The 18,836-nt window shown below is 47.4% G+C and overlaps 1 long non-coding RNA gene across 1 annotated transcript in view; it reads right to left on the reverse strand.

Moving 5' to 3' along the window:
- Positions 1–623: 623 nt before the first annotated feature.
- LOC139176763 (uncharacterized) overlaps positions 624–18,836 on the reverse strand; it is an 80,411-nt gene continuing 62,198 nt past the window's right edge. The window contains exon 4 of the long non-coding RNA XR_011561209.1: positions 624–1,163. This is a non-coding gene — a long non-coding RNA (uncharacterized lncRNA). The remainder of the gene's footprint in view (positions 1,164–18,836) is intronic.

Consider the following 18,836-nt stretch of genomic DNA (forward strand, 5'->3'; position numbering starts at 1 on the left):
GCAGACAATGAGGAGCCAGAGTGTTCTTGACAGAGAAACAGGAAGGGACTAGAGTGAGGCAGGTGAGATGCCCAGGGAGAACTTCAAGGAGCTACTTGCAAGCTCAGATATCAAATCCCAACAGATGGCTCATTTCTACAGTTCTTGAAATTTCATGGAATGTACTGATCAAAAAGAGCGTTGGCCATTATGTGAGCTCCGACTCTGTCCAAACCATGGATGGCCATCTCTATAACTCTGCTACTCTGGAAGCAAATTGAAAGAACCAGTTGGTATATAATTTAAATTTTGCTAATGTGTATTTACTATCTGCACCCAATTATCACCAATCAATATAACTGTTATTCCTTAATGGGTGAAAATTGCAATTCCGGTGCCCCAGATCAGCATGGGGTGTTGCGTCTAATTGGGACAGAAGTTATTCAGGAGCATAATGAAAATGTAAATTCCTACACATTAATCAAACAATTATTTCTATAACCATAAGACAGCTGATCCTAAACTTAATTAGGAAATAAACAAAGTTAATCAGTGAGCAGACAACATTTACTAATCATATATGTGTCGCAAGAAAAGAGATATTAGGCAATAATTCATTAGAACATCCCAAATGCCAACCACTCTACAATCTCCAAGATTAGTCTCCCAGCTTTAAGGAAGCAATACGCAAATTTTTATTAAAGCATTTTTCTGCTTTAGGGTCTAGGAGACACCAGTGAACGAAGAAATATATTACTGTGTACAATAAATAATAGCACCTCTTTAAATATCAGAACTAAGAACTAGAAATGTACTTATGTGACATAGTGGACCATCCAGCTCAGTTCGAGCTTAACTATCAGAGTTTAGTTCTTTTCAAGTGAGAGAGAGGCAAAAAGGAAGCAAATTCCAGTTCAGACATAAAAATTGTAAGAAGACATAAACCAAAGCCGATTGTGTTTCTCTCTCCACTATTCATCCTTAGCTTCTTTTCAAAACTGCTGCTCGGTACAATTTTGTGCCCAGACGTGAATTCTTCTCCTCAATTTTCCTCGGCTTCTGATTGGTTCCTGGGGTTTTTACTGTCTTTGATGGCTCTGTGAGGTTCTCCCTGACCATCATGCAGTTCTGATGATGGTGCAAACCCATCCAGAAGTTTCCAAAGGTATCTTTGCTTTCTCCTCCTGGAAGTAGAAAAACATACAGAATGAAGACATTTGAGAGGCTGCTGGGAGAAGAATACCTAATAGGAAAATTTCCCGGGGAGGAATATGGATTTGGCCAAGATCAAGCTACATAGCTGAATGCAACAGACAGCTGACCATGGGGGTGCTGTCAGCGAGCCATGCTTGTGCGTCACATGCTGCTGTGGTCTGAGTGCCCCTCAGGTATCACAGGCTGAAGTCTCAGTCCCCAGAGGTGATGGTTTAGAAGGTGGGGCCTTGGGGAAATGATCAAGTCATAAGAGTGAATAGGATGAGTGCACTTATAAGAGATTCCAGAGAGTTCCACAGCCAGTTCTGCCATGTGAGGACACAGAGTGAAGTCTGCGACTCAGAAGAGAACCCTCACTCAACCGTGGTGGTACTGAGATCGCAGACTTCCAGCCTCCAGAACCATGAGAAATACATTTCTGCTGTTCATAACCCATCCAGTCTATGGTATTTTGGTTACGGCAGCCCAGACGGACTAAGACACATATGTCAATGTGTTTAACCCTCACAACAATCCTCTGAAATAAGTACCATTACCATCATCCCAGTTTGTTCTGATGAGGAAACTGAGGCACAAAGAATTCAAGAAATGGGGCCTGTCACACAGCGTGCAAGTCACAGAGACAGGATTCACACCTGCTGAACCAGGAGCCAGAGTTTGTGGTTCACTGCTGATGTTCACTGGCTGAGTTTGGGTTTTTTTACATCTGTGCTCCCAGTGTACTTTGTGCCTCCCCAATTGTACTATTTATCAGTTGGTGTCATTGGGAATTTTTTTTAAAGGTAAGTTATTTGTAATTAATTAATTATTATTAATTTCTTTATTGTTGGCTGCACTGGGTCTTTGCTGCTGCATGCAAGCTTTCTCAACTAGGCTCAGTAGTTGTGGCACATGGGCTTAGTTGCCCTGTGGCATGCGGAATCTTCCTAGATCAGGGATTGAACCCATGTCCCCTGCATTTGCTGGTGAATTCTTAACCTCTGGACCACCAGGGAAGTCCTCGATAGCTAATATAAAATGTTAGGCATTTAAAAAGATGTCAGATTCCATGATGAAAATCTCTCTTGGCCCTCTTGCCCTCAGCCGCCCAGTTCCCCTCCCCAGAGGCTGCAGTGGTTCTACTTCCAACCTCTACGTAAGCAATTACATTGTCCTAGTTTGTGTTTCCTCAAGAGCAGATCTCAAGGTAAATATCTGGGCTCAAGTAGTTTGGGAGATTATCCTAGGCAGCATGGTGAAAGAGTGAGGAAGTGAGACAGAAAGGGGAGGAAATCCAAGTGTCTGTGAGTGAGCAGGTTACCACCATGGGTTATTAAGGCTCACTTCTTCTGGGACTTCTGGGAGGCACTGTAGATCATGTTTCCACCAAGGGGGCTCCAAAGTCACTGAGGATGGTGACTGAGCCGTAATATTAAAAGACTCTTGCTCCTTGGAAGGAAAGCTATGACAAATCTAGACAACGTATTAAAAAGCAAGAGGCATCACTTTGCCAACAAAGGTCCATATAGTCAAACCTATGCTTTTTCCAGTAGTCGTGTATGGATGTGAGAGTTGAACCATAAAGAAGGCTGAGGGCTGATCCTAAAGCAAATTAACCCTGAATATTCATTGGAAGGACTGGGCCTGAAGCTACAGCTCCAATACTATGACCACCTGATGTGAAGAGCTGACTCATCGGAAAAGACCCTGATGCTGGGAAAGATTGAAGGCAAAAGGGGAAGGGGGCGGCAGAAGATGAGATGGTTATATAGCGTCACTGATTCAATGGACTGAATGTGAGCAAACTCCAGGAGATAGTGAAGGACAGGCGAGACTGGTGTGCCACAGTCCATGGGGTCTCAAAGAATCAGACGTGACTCAGCAACTGGACAACAACAACAACAATCCCCTGTTGGCTGAGGGTCACTTCAGGTGTTTATTTTCTAGAAAGAGCCTCCATGTGCACTGAAACAGCCTGCAGACAAATGCTAAACACACACAGGTTATTTTCTCTTCAGTACACTTGGCAAAATAATGTGCACATTATTGTATATTCTTTAACCTAAGAATAAATCTTAGCAATCTTTCCATATTAGTGAATATAAGAATATACAAATTCTTACATAGATATAGTATCATTTGTTTCATCGGTCTCCTACTCTTGGTCATTTGGGTGATGGAACTTTGGAAACTTTCATCATTACAAATAATGCTGAAATGAATAACTCAGTACACGAGTCATTCTGTGCATGGATGAGTATCTGTAGGTTAACTTTCAACAAGTGGAATTGCTGGGTCAAGGGTGTTAATGCTGGGGTGTTAATGCTGCACCGTTAATGTTGCCACACTGTCCTTCCTAGGGGTTGCACCTATTTAAACTTCATGTAATGAATGAAAGTATTGTGCTTTGATGATTACCAACTCATTTGCCTTTCATTCTCTCTGTATTTTGGGCTTCTTGGGGGCACCAACCATTTTGGATAACACCTAACACATTGTAAATGCTCCTTAAATCTTTGAACGGGTGGATGAGTGGAAGGATAAATAGATGGAAGGATGGATAGATGGGTGGATGAGGGACATATGAATAGGTGGATGGATAGATGAGTAGATGAATCACCCTGAAATTGTCCCTCTTGAGGAGACCAAGATGCAGTATAAAAAATAAATAAGTAATAAACCAGAAACTAGAAATTCATTACACTGAGCAGATCTCCTTCATTATCTGCTCTCGTAGCACATTTTGTGCTCCTGGGAGTAGCAGGAGGAAATTCAGCCATGGCTGGCCAGAGGCAGGCTGCTCACAGTGGCTGTGTCTGCACAAGCCAAGGCAGGTCATTCCTGAAAGTCACTGGGCTGGCAGTGGTCAGGAGCTCGGCAGCCCCGTCTCAAGAACAGAGTGGCCACTCACTCCAAAGTTGGTAGTAACGGCATCAGGGTTTAGTCGGAGGCTTGAAGCACACGGTTCTTGTGTGCGTGCGTGCACGTGTGCATGCTCAGCTGCTTCAGTCATGTCCGACTCTGTGATCCCATGGACTGTAGCCCGCCAGGCTCCTCTGTCCATGGGATTCTCCAGGCAAGAATACTGGAGTGAGTTGCCATTCCCTCCAGGGGATCTTCCTGACCGGGTATCGAACCTGCATGTGGATTCTTTGCCCTCCTGAGCCACCTGGAAAGCCCACACTGTTCCTACTTCAATTTTAAATTATGAATTGATTACAAGAGCCATACTGTCTAAGGACACTTTCATCTGCACCCTCCTTAAGATGAATAAAATATTCATTGCTCATATCAAAGAACAGTATTATAATTGAGGGTGTAGCTTTGACTGAGAAGGTAAACCCAGCCCCCAACTCCAGCCTGTGTCAGCAAGTCCCCACACCCACACAGCCTCTCTGCTCAATTTTCTGTCCCCAGAGCCCTACATCCTTCCTTTCTCAAAGCTTTGCATCTTTATTCTTTCAAAGACACAGCTGGCCGAGGGACTGGATGAAGAATTTGGTTCTCCCCCTCACTTGTTCCTGAACAGATCTCCTTAAGCTGCAGTTTGTTTATTTCCTGGAATTTCTGCCAGCCAAGCAGACCCTAGGGAGGGGCACGTGGGAACGTCAGGAAGAGAGTTGAGTCCCATGCTTAGAGCCAAAGCATTTCCATTATTAAAATAGCATGCAAAATAACATTCACTTTGTCCAATGGAAATCTATAGTGTATACTTATTATGGAAACTTCAGAAAGAACCAAAAAACAAACAGAAGAAAGTCAAAGTCTACCCACGCCCTTAAGCAGAGATTATTACCCTTAGCATTTCGGTCAGAAATCTCATGGTCTTTTTTTTTTCCTTCTACCCACATAGTCATTTTTCATCACAAAAATGACACATATGGTGCAAACTCTCATGGTCCTGTTTTTCCGCTTGACGTTTCGTGAGAGTCATCTCCAGTCTTTCAGACAGGCTTCCATTATTTTTAACAACTGCATAATAGTCTGTTGGGTGGCTATAACTTAGCTGATTTAACCTTCTCCCCTTGTTGGCTATTTAAGTTGCTCCCTTCAATTGTTATAAATTGTACCACTGGCAAGAATTATTGTCTTTTCAATAGGATTTTTTTTCTCCCAGATATTTCTGAGGTTTCTCAAGGGTAACCACCCATAGGTGATGGCTATCATGGAAGAGGGAACGCGACCTATTGCATAAGGGTGACGACTCATTGCAAGAGGACAGGGGGTGCCTCTCTTTAAACACCAGTGAGGGTGGATTTTCTATTCCTGGGGGAGGAGATATAGGGCTTTATGCCACTGCCCTGCTGCCTCCTGGCATTCCAGTCTTGTGCCATTTTCACCCTGACCTCTACTTGGCCCTTTATTGATCTGTCCCCATCTGGGTACAAACCCTTATTTTTTACTCCCAGGGCATAGCCAAGATTAGACCATCAAGTTTGCCAAGAAGTTGCTGAACGTGCAGGAGGGATTTACAACCAAACGTGTGATTTATTTCTGCTGCTCTTTGAGGTGGCTCCTCTCCAGGTCATCAGGCTCCAAGCCCATCCTATCTGCCTTGCCTGGCTGCCCCTTGCCTGGCTGCTGTCCTGCCTCCAAAACCCAGGGGTAGCAGATCCCACCGCACCGAGACTGCCTTTGAGCACTCCTGCATTTCTGGGTGCAGATCTCCATGTTTCAAATGCCACCTCCACTGTCCTCCTTTCCTGCCCACCCTTTGGCAGTGGGAATGTGGAAATAAATGAAGACCACTGAAATGAGAATAAGTGAAGGACTGCAGACATGAAATTAAAAGACACTAGCTCCTTGGAAAACAAGCAAACCTAAAGAGCATATTAAAAAGCAGAGACATCACTTTGCCGACAAAGGTCCATATAGTCAAAGCTATGGTTTTTCCAGTAGTCATGTACAGATGTGAGAGTTGGACCACAAAGAAGGCTGAGTGATGAAGAGTAGATTCTTTTGAATTGTGGGGCTGGAGAAGGCTCTTGAAAGTCACTTGGACAGCAAGGAGTCAACCCTGAATATTCATTGGAAGGACTGGGGGTGAAGCTGAAGCGCCAATACTTTGGTCACCTGATGCGAAGTGCCAGCTCATTGAAAAAGACCTGGATGCTGGGAAAGATTGAAACAAAAGGATAAAGGGACAGCAGAGAATGAGATGGTTAGATAGCATCACGGACTCAATGGATATGAATTTGAGTCAACTCCAGGAGATAGTGAAGGACAAGGGGAGCCTGGCATGCTGCAGTTCATGGGATCACAAAGAGTCAGACACAACTCAGTGACTGAACAACCATGGCAAATTTATTCAGAGGTGGCTCTAAAGCAGAGGAGTAAGCCACAGTCACTTGCATTTGGCAGAAACTCAAAAGCCAGCAGAAAAGTGGGAGAGCTCGTTAGTGGGAAAGGGGGAAGGTATTGGAATGCCCTGGTTTTCAGCCTGAGGAAGCTGGAGGCAGGCATCCTGTATGCACCAGAAGAAGGTCTCCTAGGTATTGGCTGAGACTGCATATTTTCCTTTTCCTGGTCAGTACTAAGTTGGAAGCGTGGACAAAATTGGGGAACCTGGCAGTTATTTTTCTTTTTTTGCTCACACCGCATTGCATGTGGGATCTTAGTTCCCTGACCAGGTATGGAACCCTTGTCCCCTGCAATGACACGCCTTAACCACTGGACCACCAGGCAAGTCCCAAGAACCTGGCAATTACTGACCAAGCCCTTACCATTTGGATCTAATCGTTGCAGGGGCTGTGGGTCAGAGTTCTGTTCTTATATATGGTCTGGCTATCATCCATCCACTTGTATATTCAGTCTCAGAACTGTCAACTCCCTTTATGAGATGCCCCACTGGATAACCATAAAGGGGCGGCCTGCTTCTTTGGGCCGAATACAAGGTGATCGCATCAGAATAAAATCACCCAGTATCAGTACCTTTCAGGAAGTCTGAGTAATTTAGTCTTCCCTACATCAGCACTTGCCTAGAACACATCCAAGCTAAATGTTGTGTCTCATTGCAAGTGGTGGTAACCAGCAGAAGCTGATAAAGGGTCACAAGCTCTGAGAGACCTTGAACGCCAGGCCTCACTGGAAGTAACTGAAGATTCCCCCTGAACAACGGGTCTGTGATCTGCGTACAGACCCATGGACTCATTGGTCCTGTCCACAGAGCTGGCTCCCAACCCATAATTAGCATGGCACTGTGAAAATTCCTTTCTAGCACTTATAACTCCTGACTTCATCACCTCTGTGTGTGATGTGCTCAGTGAAATTCCTCGCTGGCTTAACAAGAGACTTTGTTTTGTAATTTTTTTTTTAAAGCTCTGTGGCATTTGTGTATTTTTGACTACACCGTCTATGTGACCTTCAACTGCCACGTCCAGGTTGGGCTCCCCCAAGCTGGACCAGGCCGTTTTGAAGCTGGACTTTCTCATCGTTTTTTTTAAGTTAACTTTTTATTGGAGTACAGTTGCTTTCCAGTGTTGCATCAGTTGCTACTGTGCAGCAAAATGAATCAGCTGTACATGTACATATATCCTCTCCCTTTTGGACTTCCTTCCCATTCAGGTCAGCACAGGGCATGAAGCAGAGTTCTCTGTCCTATACAGTAGGACTGTTCTCAATAGTTATCTATTTTATACAAAGGGCTTCCTCATCCCTTTTGTGGCCATCAAGACTTCTGCCCCAGCTCCCCATCAGCAGTGCTCATCGTGACAGCATAGAAATCCCTGAAGACAAGCAGTGCGAACTGCACCTCCTGCACAGAGCTGGCTAAACCCACACAGGGGAAAAAAAACCTGCCCACCTCAAACAAAACAAACTCTCCAGAGAATGAGGAAGAGCTTGGCCTAACCCTCTGTGTTCAGGGTAACAGGTGAATTCACAGCTTTTCCTGAAACAGTTGACATCCACTTACACGGCCAAGGGACCCACGTTCAGGTAGTCTTTCCAGAACAAAAGAACAGCACGCCCCCAGGCATTTAAATCTCCACCACCTGCCAAGCCAAAGACCGCTTCCAGTTCTAAACTGAGAGTTTTTCCAGCCTCTGCCAGCCCCAGTGAGATTTTTATACCTTTGTGAAAATCGGACAGGGTGCCCTGTTACATCTGTGAAAGCAGAATGGTGCAATCCACCACTTTTTCATCTAAAGATTTTTCTAGTGCATTTAAAATGGAGTTTTAATTGGCCTAACAAACACAAAAGTTTTACATAATACGAGATTGTAAACTCCACAAAATCAAGAGATAGAATTATCCATCTCTCATTCTCACAGAATAATTTCCCTAGAACCGTGATAGTGAAAGTGAAAGTCATTCAGTCATGTCTGACTCTTTGTGACCCCATGGACTATACAGTCCATGGAATTCTCCAGGCCAGAGTACTGGAGTGGGTAGCCTTTCCCTTCTTCAGGGGATCTTCCCTACCCAGGGATCGAACCCATGTTTCTCGCATTGCAGAGGCATTCTTTACCAGCTGAGCCTCAAGGGAAGTCCAAGAATACTGGAGTGGATAGCCTATCCCTTCTCCAGCAGATCTTCCCAACCCAGGAATCAAACCAGGGTCTCTTGCATTGCAGCCGGATTCTTTACCAACTGAGCTATCAGGGAAGCCCCAGAACCATGATAATAGTAGATAAATAAACCTGATAAATATGTTTTGATTGAGAGAATGGAAATTTCTCAGGTATATTATAGGTCGAGAGAGAGATTTGTAGACCAGATACTTAAGGGCTTTGCAGGTGGTTCAGTGGTAAAGAATTTGCCTGCCAATGCAGGAGAAATGGAAGATGTGGGAGACTCAGATTTGATCCCTGGGTCAGGAAGTTCCCCTGGAGCAGGAAATGGCAATCCACTGCAGTATTCTTGCGTGGAGAATCCCACAGACAGAGGAGCCTGGCAGGCTACAGTCCATGGGGTCTCAAAGAGTCAACATGACTGAGTGACTGAGCACACACACACTCAAGAATATCTGAAGTGTGCATGCATTTGTGGAAGGAGAGAGAAAGGCTGGGATGGAGAAAGAGTGAGAAAGAGAGAGAGGAAGAGAGAGACAGACAGGTCTTCAAAGTAAACACTGATCTGATTTATTAAAAAACTGAAGGTTCAGAGAGAACAGACTAGAGAGAGGTGAATTCAGGAATGACCACAGAGAAAGAAGGGCCTTTCCACTGCTGTGTGACCTTAGGCAAGTGTCTTTACCTTTCTGATCTTGGTTTCCTCATTGGAAAGAATGAGGATTTTCTACAGTCTTTCTGATGAGCTCCTCCATGTAAAGCGCTAATCACAGGATTTAGCACAGAGTAAATCTATGTAAGTATGAGCTGTTAAAAAAGACTGGTGGTTTAGTTGCTCAGTCGTGTCCAGCTCTTGGGACCCTGCCAGGCTCCTCTTTTCACGTAATTCTCCAGGCAAGAATATTGGAGTGGGTTGCCATTTCCTTCTCCATTAAAAAAAAAAAAAAAAAGATTATATTTCACCAAATCTAAAATGCCATTGATTGTTAAGACGCGTTATTTCATGAGCCATGGGAGATGAGGAAATGGTGCCAATTACCCCGTGACACAATGCCTTCATGTCAGTTGAAATCAGAAACATCCTGAGTTCAGAGACGTTACCATGTAGGGAAAGTGTGCGCCTTAGAACCAGTGAGCTAGAGTGTAAAGGTAAAATTCATCTTTTTCAATTACCCTCTTTAGGACAAGACCCCAACAGAACCTCCACGATCTTCCTACTTTCAGAGAAAGCAAGGTCGCCTGGAGAGGTGAGGGAGCTGCCCTTCCCTCACTCACGGAAGCAGACTCGGGAGAAGCAGGTTGGATGCACCTTCTCTAGCCCAGGCTGGTATCATCCTCCACACACAGCACGTATGGCTGGCTGGCTGAGCTTTTCTTATTCACTCCATGGGATTCAGACTTGTCACAGGAAGGAGAGAATCCAGCTTTACAAGACACTCAGGACCTGACCCCACCCTGTGTGATCTCTGGCAACTGCCCCAGGGTCTGGATTTTAACCTCCCTGGCAAGCCATGATTCATGGCCTCCTTCTCAACACTTGACAGGAACCTCTCAGAATCTGCTGAGGCCACTCTGACGGGAAATCCAAGTGTGTGGGCATTTTAGAACTATGTCCTTCTGCTGTCGGCAACGGGGAGAGTGTGCAGTCCGGGCTCCCCAGCAAGGAGACACACAGGGAGGCATCCTAACCCCTGAGTCTGAATGGACCGTGAGCAAAATCCAAGAGTAATGGGTCTGGAGTAATGAATTCCAACCTCAAAAAGGATAGTCATCAACCACGGCTACTGAAAATGTATTGGTTATGTGCCAGATAATTTTCAGCATGCTTTTAATGTTAATTTTCAAGCAGTGCATATGTGTGTGTGCTCAGTCGTGTCCGACTCTGTGCGACCCCTGAATTGTAGCCTGCCAGGCTCCTCTGTCCATGGCATTTTTCAGGCAAGAATACTGGAGTGAGTTGCCAGTGCCTCCTCCAGGGGTTCTTCCCCACCCAGGGATCAAACCTACATCTCCTATGTCTCCTGCAATGGCAGGAGGATTCTTTGCCCCTGTGCCCCTTGGGGAACCCTTTGTAAGCATAACCTCATTTAAAAACACACCTGTGTAGGTAGGTAATCGTAAGCTCCATTTTACAGATGAGGACACCGAGGCTCAAAGTTCCAAGGCTACAAAGAGTTGGAATGAGGATTCGAAGCCAGGTAGAAATGACTCTTACCCAAGATCCCTGAGGACAGGGGAGGGTCGTGAGATGAGGCTACAGAGGGCTCTCCTAGAGTCCAGGGTGGCCATCTGGGGAATAACTTTATGCTTAGCAGCAGGAGAGGGTTTTCAAAGTGTTTCAAGCATTTGTGTCTCAAAGATGGCAAAGTTCTCCATCTACCACCTAAGTGTTTATTTCTCATTCACATGTCTCTGAGTCAACTGAATCTAAATCTGACTGGTCCAGGCTGGGCTCTGCTGTGTTTGGCCCTGGTCGGGCTGGATCCACATCTGCTCCATGGATCCCTCATCCTCCTCAGACTAGTGGCCTGACTCGAGTGGCCTGTTCTACTGTTCTACTCAGGCTAAAGGCAGGAGGTTGAGGGGGCCAACCAGTCAGCACAGACACTTCAAGTCTTTGGATGACATCCTGTAATGTCTTCTTGGCCAGAGCAAGTCACGTGGCCCACGTCAAGGGGTGGGAGGCATGGTCCTCCTCGGAGATGCTTGAGGGAGTGAATTATTTGCTGAATCAAGACCTGACATCCTGCATCCTCCCTGTGGGGCTGTTTTTCCTGAATACATGGTGGTCATTTGGCCATCATTAGGGCAGAAACCATTTCCCTGGCCATAGTTGGATCAGGGCAGCCAAATTATTGGAGCATAGTTTTCCTTTTCACTCATAAACTTTGCTCTGTCACCTCCAGCTATAAGCTGAGTTCCTCCTCTGAATTCTATACTTGTAGCCCTCCGATCTGAATGGGAAGGCCCTCTCTTTTAACCAAGGAGCCCTTATTCCTGAGGAAGCAATGCTGCTCACCAGGTGTGGCCACCTGAGCTGTGTGCTGTGTTCAGTTGCTCCGTCGTGTCTGACTCTTTGTGGCCCCATGGACTGTAACCCACCAGGCTCCTCTGCCCAGAGAATTTTCCAGGCAAGAATACTGGAGTGAGTTTTCACTTCCTACTCCAGCGGACCTTCCTGACTCAGGGATTGAACCCGTGTCTCTTGTGTCTCCTGCATTGTCAGGCGAATTCTTTACCACTGTCATCACCTGAGGGCCAGTGATAATCACTGCCTCTGTCGTGTCACTGATAGACTCTCTTACCTGGAGCCTCTCCGCCTATGACCACAGCGAGCCTGTCTCTTTCTCTGTAGCCTGTGGTCTGGGACAGCTTCCAGGAAAGACATTCATTGCTCAGTGGGCCTCAACTTGATGCCTTAAAAGCCGTCTCTTAATTGGCCACTCCCTGCAGGTCAGCGTTGTCATCTTGGCCTCAGGCCCTTTCATGTGCTTCTCTCTGGCCAGCCCTGTGGTCCCGTGACTATGAGTGACCCACCCTGTTTCCTGATCTGCAAGCCTGTATGCTTCCTTCAAAGAGCATCTTTATCTTTTTTTTTTCCTTCTCTGAGCTTAGTTCAAATATCTAGGTCATTGGGCCTTCACATAGCCCCTCTCGGCCATACAGGCTGCCTGCATGTCCCAAAGTCTGCCCCCGGGAGTGGCACTTCCCCTGGATGGCTCCACGGGGCAGAGTGAAGACCAGGCACTATTTCCAATCTTCCATCAGCACCTTCCTCTCTCCCCCTCCCCCACCAGGAGCCCATTCTAATGAGCGGAACTTCCCCTGTGCCGATGGGGCTTATCAGACTGGGATGAAGAGTAGGGTGTGAGCGGCTCTCTTCTCCTTGGGATGCCCCGTATCAGAGGGGCATTAGTACTGCTGCTTGGACATCAAGCTTCGAGAATCTGCTCCTCTTCTTCTCCCTATGACCCATGTATCCAGGTGGCTGACCTGGATGGTGGATGGATTTTACTTATTAATTTGTTTTATTTTTTGGCCACTCCATGCAGTATGTGGGATCTTAGTTGCCTGACCAGGGATTGACCTCATGGCCCCTGCATTGGAAGCTCAGAGTCTTAACTGGATCACTGGGGAAGTCCCGGGGATGGATTCTAATCTTCCCACTGAGAATCCCCATTCCTCCATGACAACTCGGGCTCTTCTATTAGCACAGTGTCATCATGCTAAACCACGTCTCTTGGGGTGAATTCTCTCCCTGGGGCTCCCTGAGTGACGGCAGGGGTGGCATTCTAGCAGAGATCCCTACTTCTCAATCAAATGAAAGCCCACTTTCACATGAAATAATTTTGTTTACAGGAATAGAAGTCAAAAAGTCAATCCAAAGCCTGATAAAGGAGAGAAGACTTTAGAGAATCTGACCTGGAAAGAGAAACACTTTTGCCCAAGCCAGATCCTTAGCATATCCCCCAGTAGAGCTGCAAAGTCGGTCTTTCAATGTGTCATGATTAGATTTCCATTTGGAGTTAACATCTTCCCAACTGCTGAGATCTAAAAAGGCCTCTGGCCCAAGCAGCAGGAAGACAGGGGAACAATCAGCATCGTTATTAATAGTCTGCATCTAATATCAAGGGTAAAAGACGGGGAATCGGGGGTGAGAAACGAGGGGGCCACACAAGGCAAAATGCCCATGTTCTTTGCAAGTGGTTGATTGAGTTACACCCCTGGTTTGAAAGTGTCCTGAGTGGTCCCCTCTCTGGTGCAACCAATTATCTTCCTGTCTGCAGGACCCAGGGGGTGCATTAACAGGAAACCAAGGTGATTAGCACAAAATTGAAATATCCCCTCTGGGACAAGAGCAAAAACTGCATCTCAACCACACTCGGCTGACTCCAGCAGAGGCCCATGGACTTTTCATTTGTCTCTGAGTCTGCTACAGAACATTCCGGCTCCATCTGGTCACTGAGCCATAAATATTCTTCTCTGCCACCTGACCAGAAGTCCTGGGGAAGGCATGGAGCTCCAGATGGAGGGCCCAGATGATGGACAGACTGTGTCCTTCTCAGGGTCCTCAGGGATGCAGGGACAGTCAGGGAACCACAGATGAAAGAATGAAACAGCCCACGATTGGACAGAATTTACAGGAAACCGTGGTCACCCGAGCCGGCATCTCTCAGAGTGTGGCGCTCACAGCTAGGTGGCTCAGAAACAGGGCAGTAAATAACAGAAAGCCACTCTCTTTGGGGTCTTAAACAGCAGTGAGAAATTCACTCCTTCTCAGTTCTCTCTCATCCTCTGATTAACCCAAGGAGGAAGTCTATCTTTGGTGATAATAAGTCTCTAATACCTAACACCTGTTAATCTGTCCTGACATATCCAGGAGTCATCAAGCCCCAGAGAAGACCCTTAGGTGGCAACAGCCTCCAGCCAGAATGCAGCAACGCTCCACTGTTCAAGATTTACACTGGGAAATGGCATAGCATCCCTTCTGCCAGATGCTTTTGGTTAAAATCAATCCCAGGACCAGTCAGATTCAGGGGGAGGACAACAGCAAGATGTAAATATCAGAAGGCATTTAGTTTAATTTTCTCTCGCTAAGTTGTGTCTGACTCTTTCTGACCTCATGGGCTGTAACCCACCAGCCTCCTCTGTCAATGGGATTTTCCAGGCAAGAATACTGGAATGGGTAGCCATTTCCTTTGCCAGGGGATCTTCCTGACCCAGGGATTGAATTCAAGTCTCCTGTGGCTCCTGCATTGCAGGCAGATTCTTTACCACGAGCGTCACCTGGGAAACCCCATCAGAAGCCATGTGAAGTCAAAGTTGCTCAGTCGTGTCTGACTCTTTGTGACGCCATGGACTATACAGTCCATGGAATTCTCCAGGCCAGAATACTGAGTGGGTAGCCTTTCCCTTCTCCAGAGGATCTTCCCAACCCAGGAATCTAACCTAGGTCTCTGCATTGCAGGCGGATTCTTTACCAGCTAAGCTACACTGGAAGCCCCCCATCAGAAGGCATAGTTCTCTGCTATTATCCAGACATCCACCACACTCTGGAGTCTGAACCACTCACTTTGCCACAGAGTTGTGTGCGTGTGTGTGCGTGTTCAGTCGCTCAGTCACATCTCTCTGTGACCCCATGGACTGGAACCCACCAGGCCTCTCTGTCCATGGAATTTTCCAGGCAAGAATACTGTACTGGGTTGCCATTTCCTCCTCCAGGGGAAATGACCCAGGGATCGAACTCACATCTCCTGCATCTCCTGTAGTGGTAGGCGGGTTCTTTGCCGTAGGGTTGGAGATCTCTTTTGCGATTTAAAAACACGTATTTCATTCATTTCATACATTCTTTTAAGCTACACATAGCAGCTCAGACCTAATTTGTGCTGGGGTCAGAAGTCATTAAGGGACAATCGAATAGGATTTTGTCAATGCCCTCGGCTTGCTCTTAGTCTGGCCTGCACTGGGACCACCCAGCACCAGATGCAGAGCAAGTGTCAATCAGTCACAAATCCTGCCTCCGATGCCTAGAGCACTGTGAATTGCAGTCGGTCAGTTAACATGCTTCAGTGCTTCATCCTCCATGTCACCATCTGCATAAGGTGAATGATGCTTCTTGGGCAGGTTCTTATAGGAACCAATAAGATCAGCGTATGGAAAGCATTTAATACAAGTTGGTGGGGACTTCCCTGGGGGTCTAGCGGCTAAGACTCCACGTTCCCAATGCGGAGGGCCCAGGTCCCATTCCTGGTCAGGGAACTAGATCCCATGTGCCATAACTAAGAGTCTGCATGCCACAACTAAGGATTCCACATGCCGCAACAAAAAAGATCTCTCACGCCGCAACAAAGATCGAAGATTCTGCATGCCTCGACTAAGATCTGACACAGCCAAATAAATAAATATTCTTAAAAAATACAGGTTGGTGAATGGATGTGTGTATGAGGAAGTGAATAAGGGAGTGAGGGAGTGAAAGAACAGATCCAGAGTCTCTTCCATGCCAGACATGAGGCAGGGATCAACGGACTATAGAGTTGAGGGGCTAAGTCCTTGAATTCTGAGATCAAAGCATTTAGGTCTAAATTCCAGCTCTGCAGCTCAGTTGTTGCATGACCCTCTCTGGATCTCAGTTTCCTCATCTGTAAAATGGAAACAATGGGAACACTGTCTACCTTACAGCCAGCGTCAGCTGTCACTGGGGATCCAGAGACCACTAAATTCTGCACAGGGCAGCCGTCAGAGGCCGTCAGTCCCTGCGTTCCTGCCTCCCAGGGTGAAGGCCTGTAGGGGCTGTGGACGCCAGCTGTCTTGGCAGCTACTAATTCTGGACCGTCTCCAAGTGTAACTCAGACCCCGCAGAGAGAATCTGTAAATGAGGCCTCCTGTAAATCACAGCTGACCACTCTTTCTCAGGCCCCCTGTACCACTTTCAGATCCAATAAAGCCAGGCCCTGTCGCCCGACCCATGACGCCACCCCCTTACCATGATCAGAAACCCTGGAAAGAAGGTGTTTCTGAGGCTCATGTTCTGAGACCCGTGTCCTGACTGCCTCCATCAATCAGGAACTCACAGGGCTCCACATGGCTGTGATTCCACCCTCCGCCTCCCCGTCCAGTTAGGCCATCTGATTCATCTCTCCAGTTTAATAAAAATAGTATCCTCCCGGGCTCCCGCCAAGGCCAGAGGCAGGCAGGATCCCTCCAACGTTTAAACCAGGCCAGACCTTAATTAGTCGGCACCATCAATATCACTTTTCCCTGTGATTAGCATTTCAAAGTAAATTCCACATCTAGGGCTGTCAGCATCCAGGAGCCTGGCAGAAGGTTGTTATGTGAAGTAGGGGAGAAAAAAAAAATTCACACCATGGAGAAGGCCTGGGATTTCAGAAACTCAGCAAGTCTGCCCAGGCCCCTTCCTCTCATTTGCTGGCTCCACACCAAGGTCCCCAACTGGCTCCATGTTTCCCATTCTGTCCATGGGCCTGATCTTCACCCGCTGAGGTCTGGGTCAACAGGAGGTAGGTGGAACCATGAGAGCTGTAAAATAAGGCCTACAGGCTAAGTCTCCCTGGTGGTGTGCTGTCTTTCTAAACAGGAATTCTCTAGGCAAGAATCCTGGTGTGGGTTGCCATTTCCTTCTCCAAAGGATCTTCTCAACCCAGGGATTGAACCCAGGTCTCCTGCATAGCAGTCAGATTCTTTACTGTCTAAACCATCAGGGAAGCCCCAAATTGTACACAAAACCTCCATTTCTGGCTTCTCCAGGAAAGTGCAAGATCTGGTCACACTGACCACCTCTCCTCCCGTGGCAGCGTCGTAAGAGTTGGGCAGCAGCTGCCACTTTTAGACAGTCTGCCGCAGTCCCCACTATGCCCTATCGTCCTGTACCTGGCTCTCACATCTGTTATGCTCAGGGCCTTGGTGAGAACTTGAGTTCTTGTCCCCTCTTATAGGGGCTGGTTGGATGAGGCAGGACTGGTTATAAAAAATGTTGGAGGAAGGGGCAGAAAATTACCAATGGGTCCGCAGACGATTCGGAGGTGAGACTAAGAGTCTGTCCTCTGGAGAAGAGGAGGGGAATGCAGGCAGGGACAGACAGGTCTCATCAGGTATGAAGGAAGCGCCTGACAGAGGGCGCAGGGCCGCTCAAGCTGACCCTGACTCCCACACACTCCCAGCTTCTCTCTGTCTTTAACTCAGATCTCATGAAAACCCTGAGACGGGGGTCGGGGCAGGGGGAGAGTAGAATGAGCACCTGGACGGGGACAGGATAAACGGGTCCCAGCCCGGATCTGTCGCCGCCCTGATGGATCACCATGGCCGTGCTTCTCCGTGCCTTGGTGTCCGCTCTGTAAAATGAAGCTGTTGCACTGGCTCACTGACTTCTGAGCTTCCTGCCAGCTCCCTGTCACTTGTCCCAAGGGAGAGGCTGAGAGACCAGAGGCTCTCTGAGCTCTGGAGAGGGATGGAGTGACACTCCCTGGTGGGTTTAGACACCTCCCCCACCCTTGATCATCTCTACCACCTGCTCCCTTTGTTTAGATAAATGAACAGTTTCTGAATCTTAGGTAGAGGACTTTGCCTAATGTGCAAGTTCTAGGTCAGGTCCCCAGCCCATGGTTCCGGGAAAAGGGCACCCCTAGACACCACCCAGAGAGATATTGTGGCATTCATACTGAGGTCCACCAACCATTCTTAAATGTTAATTCAACACAGGTCTTAAAAATTTGTCTTAAGCATCTTTCACGTGCCAGGAAGTGTGCAAGATCCTTGGGCTGTGGTGTCTAAGAGGGGTGTACAGAGAATTCTGTTGCTGACCTGACTCCTATGGCTCTCTCAGAGAGAGAGAGAGGGAGATGGAAAAATGGATGGATGGATGGATGGAGAGAGGGAAGGACTTCACAGATCAAGTTCTTAACCATTCCCCTGACCTTCTTATTCCCTTTTCTCTTGTGTCTCTTATATTCTACCCTCTGTTCCTACCTTCCCTATGCTCTGCAGGTTGAGTGGGTAAAAGAGTTCAGATCAGAGACCTGTTCTCTGCCCCCTTGTTTGCATTTCCGGGTTTGGGGTCTGGTCCCACTGTCTGGGATCATGGCCTGCTCGTTCCTAACCCCCTCACTCTCCATGTGTCCACTCAGAACTTCCCAGGAGACCCTGCTGTTCTAGCCCCTGCCCTGCAGAGCAGAGACCCCAAGTGACAGGCCAGTGCTTCCCCCACTGAGAAGCCGGCTCCCCTGGGGGAACCTCTAGATTCAGAGGTGGGTGGGAGGGGGCGGAGATGGGTAGTGAAACTGAGGATGCTTCTGAGACCTCGGTGACGGCTGGGCTGTAACTGGAGACGGCATCTCGCCTCCTCCTCCCAGGCTCCAAGCACTCTTTTGAGAATATTTGCTTTGGCATCTGCAGGAAGCTGGCAGCATGAGAGTGGCTCCAGAGGCTGCTGCAAGGAAGGGCCAACAGGCAGCTTCTTCCCGAGTGAACCCAGCTCCTCCCTGCCATCCAAGAGTCTCCCGAGGGAGAGGCTTTGCTTGCTTTTGAAGGGAGGCAGAATATACCGAGGTCTTTCAGGGTCAGGAGACAGGGTCTGATGGAGACATCTGTTCCTTGAGGCATCAGCCCACGTCTGGACCAGGACAGACAGTGCTGTGG

Source organism: Bos indicus, chromosome 17 (assembly GCF_029378745.1).
Source record: "Bos indicus isolate NIAB-ARS_2022 breed Sahiwal x Tharparkar chromosome 17, NIAB-ARS_B.indTharparkar_mat_pri_1.0, whole genome shotgun sequence".
Classification (NCBI taxonomy): Eukaryota; Metazoa; Chordata; class Mammalia; order Artiodactyla; family Bovidae; genus Bos; species Bos indicus.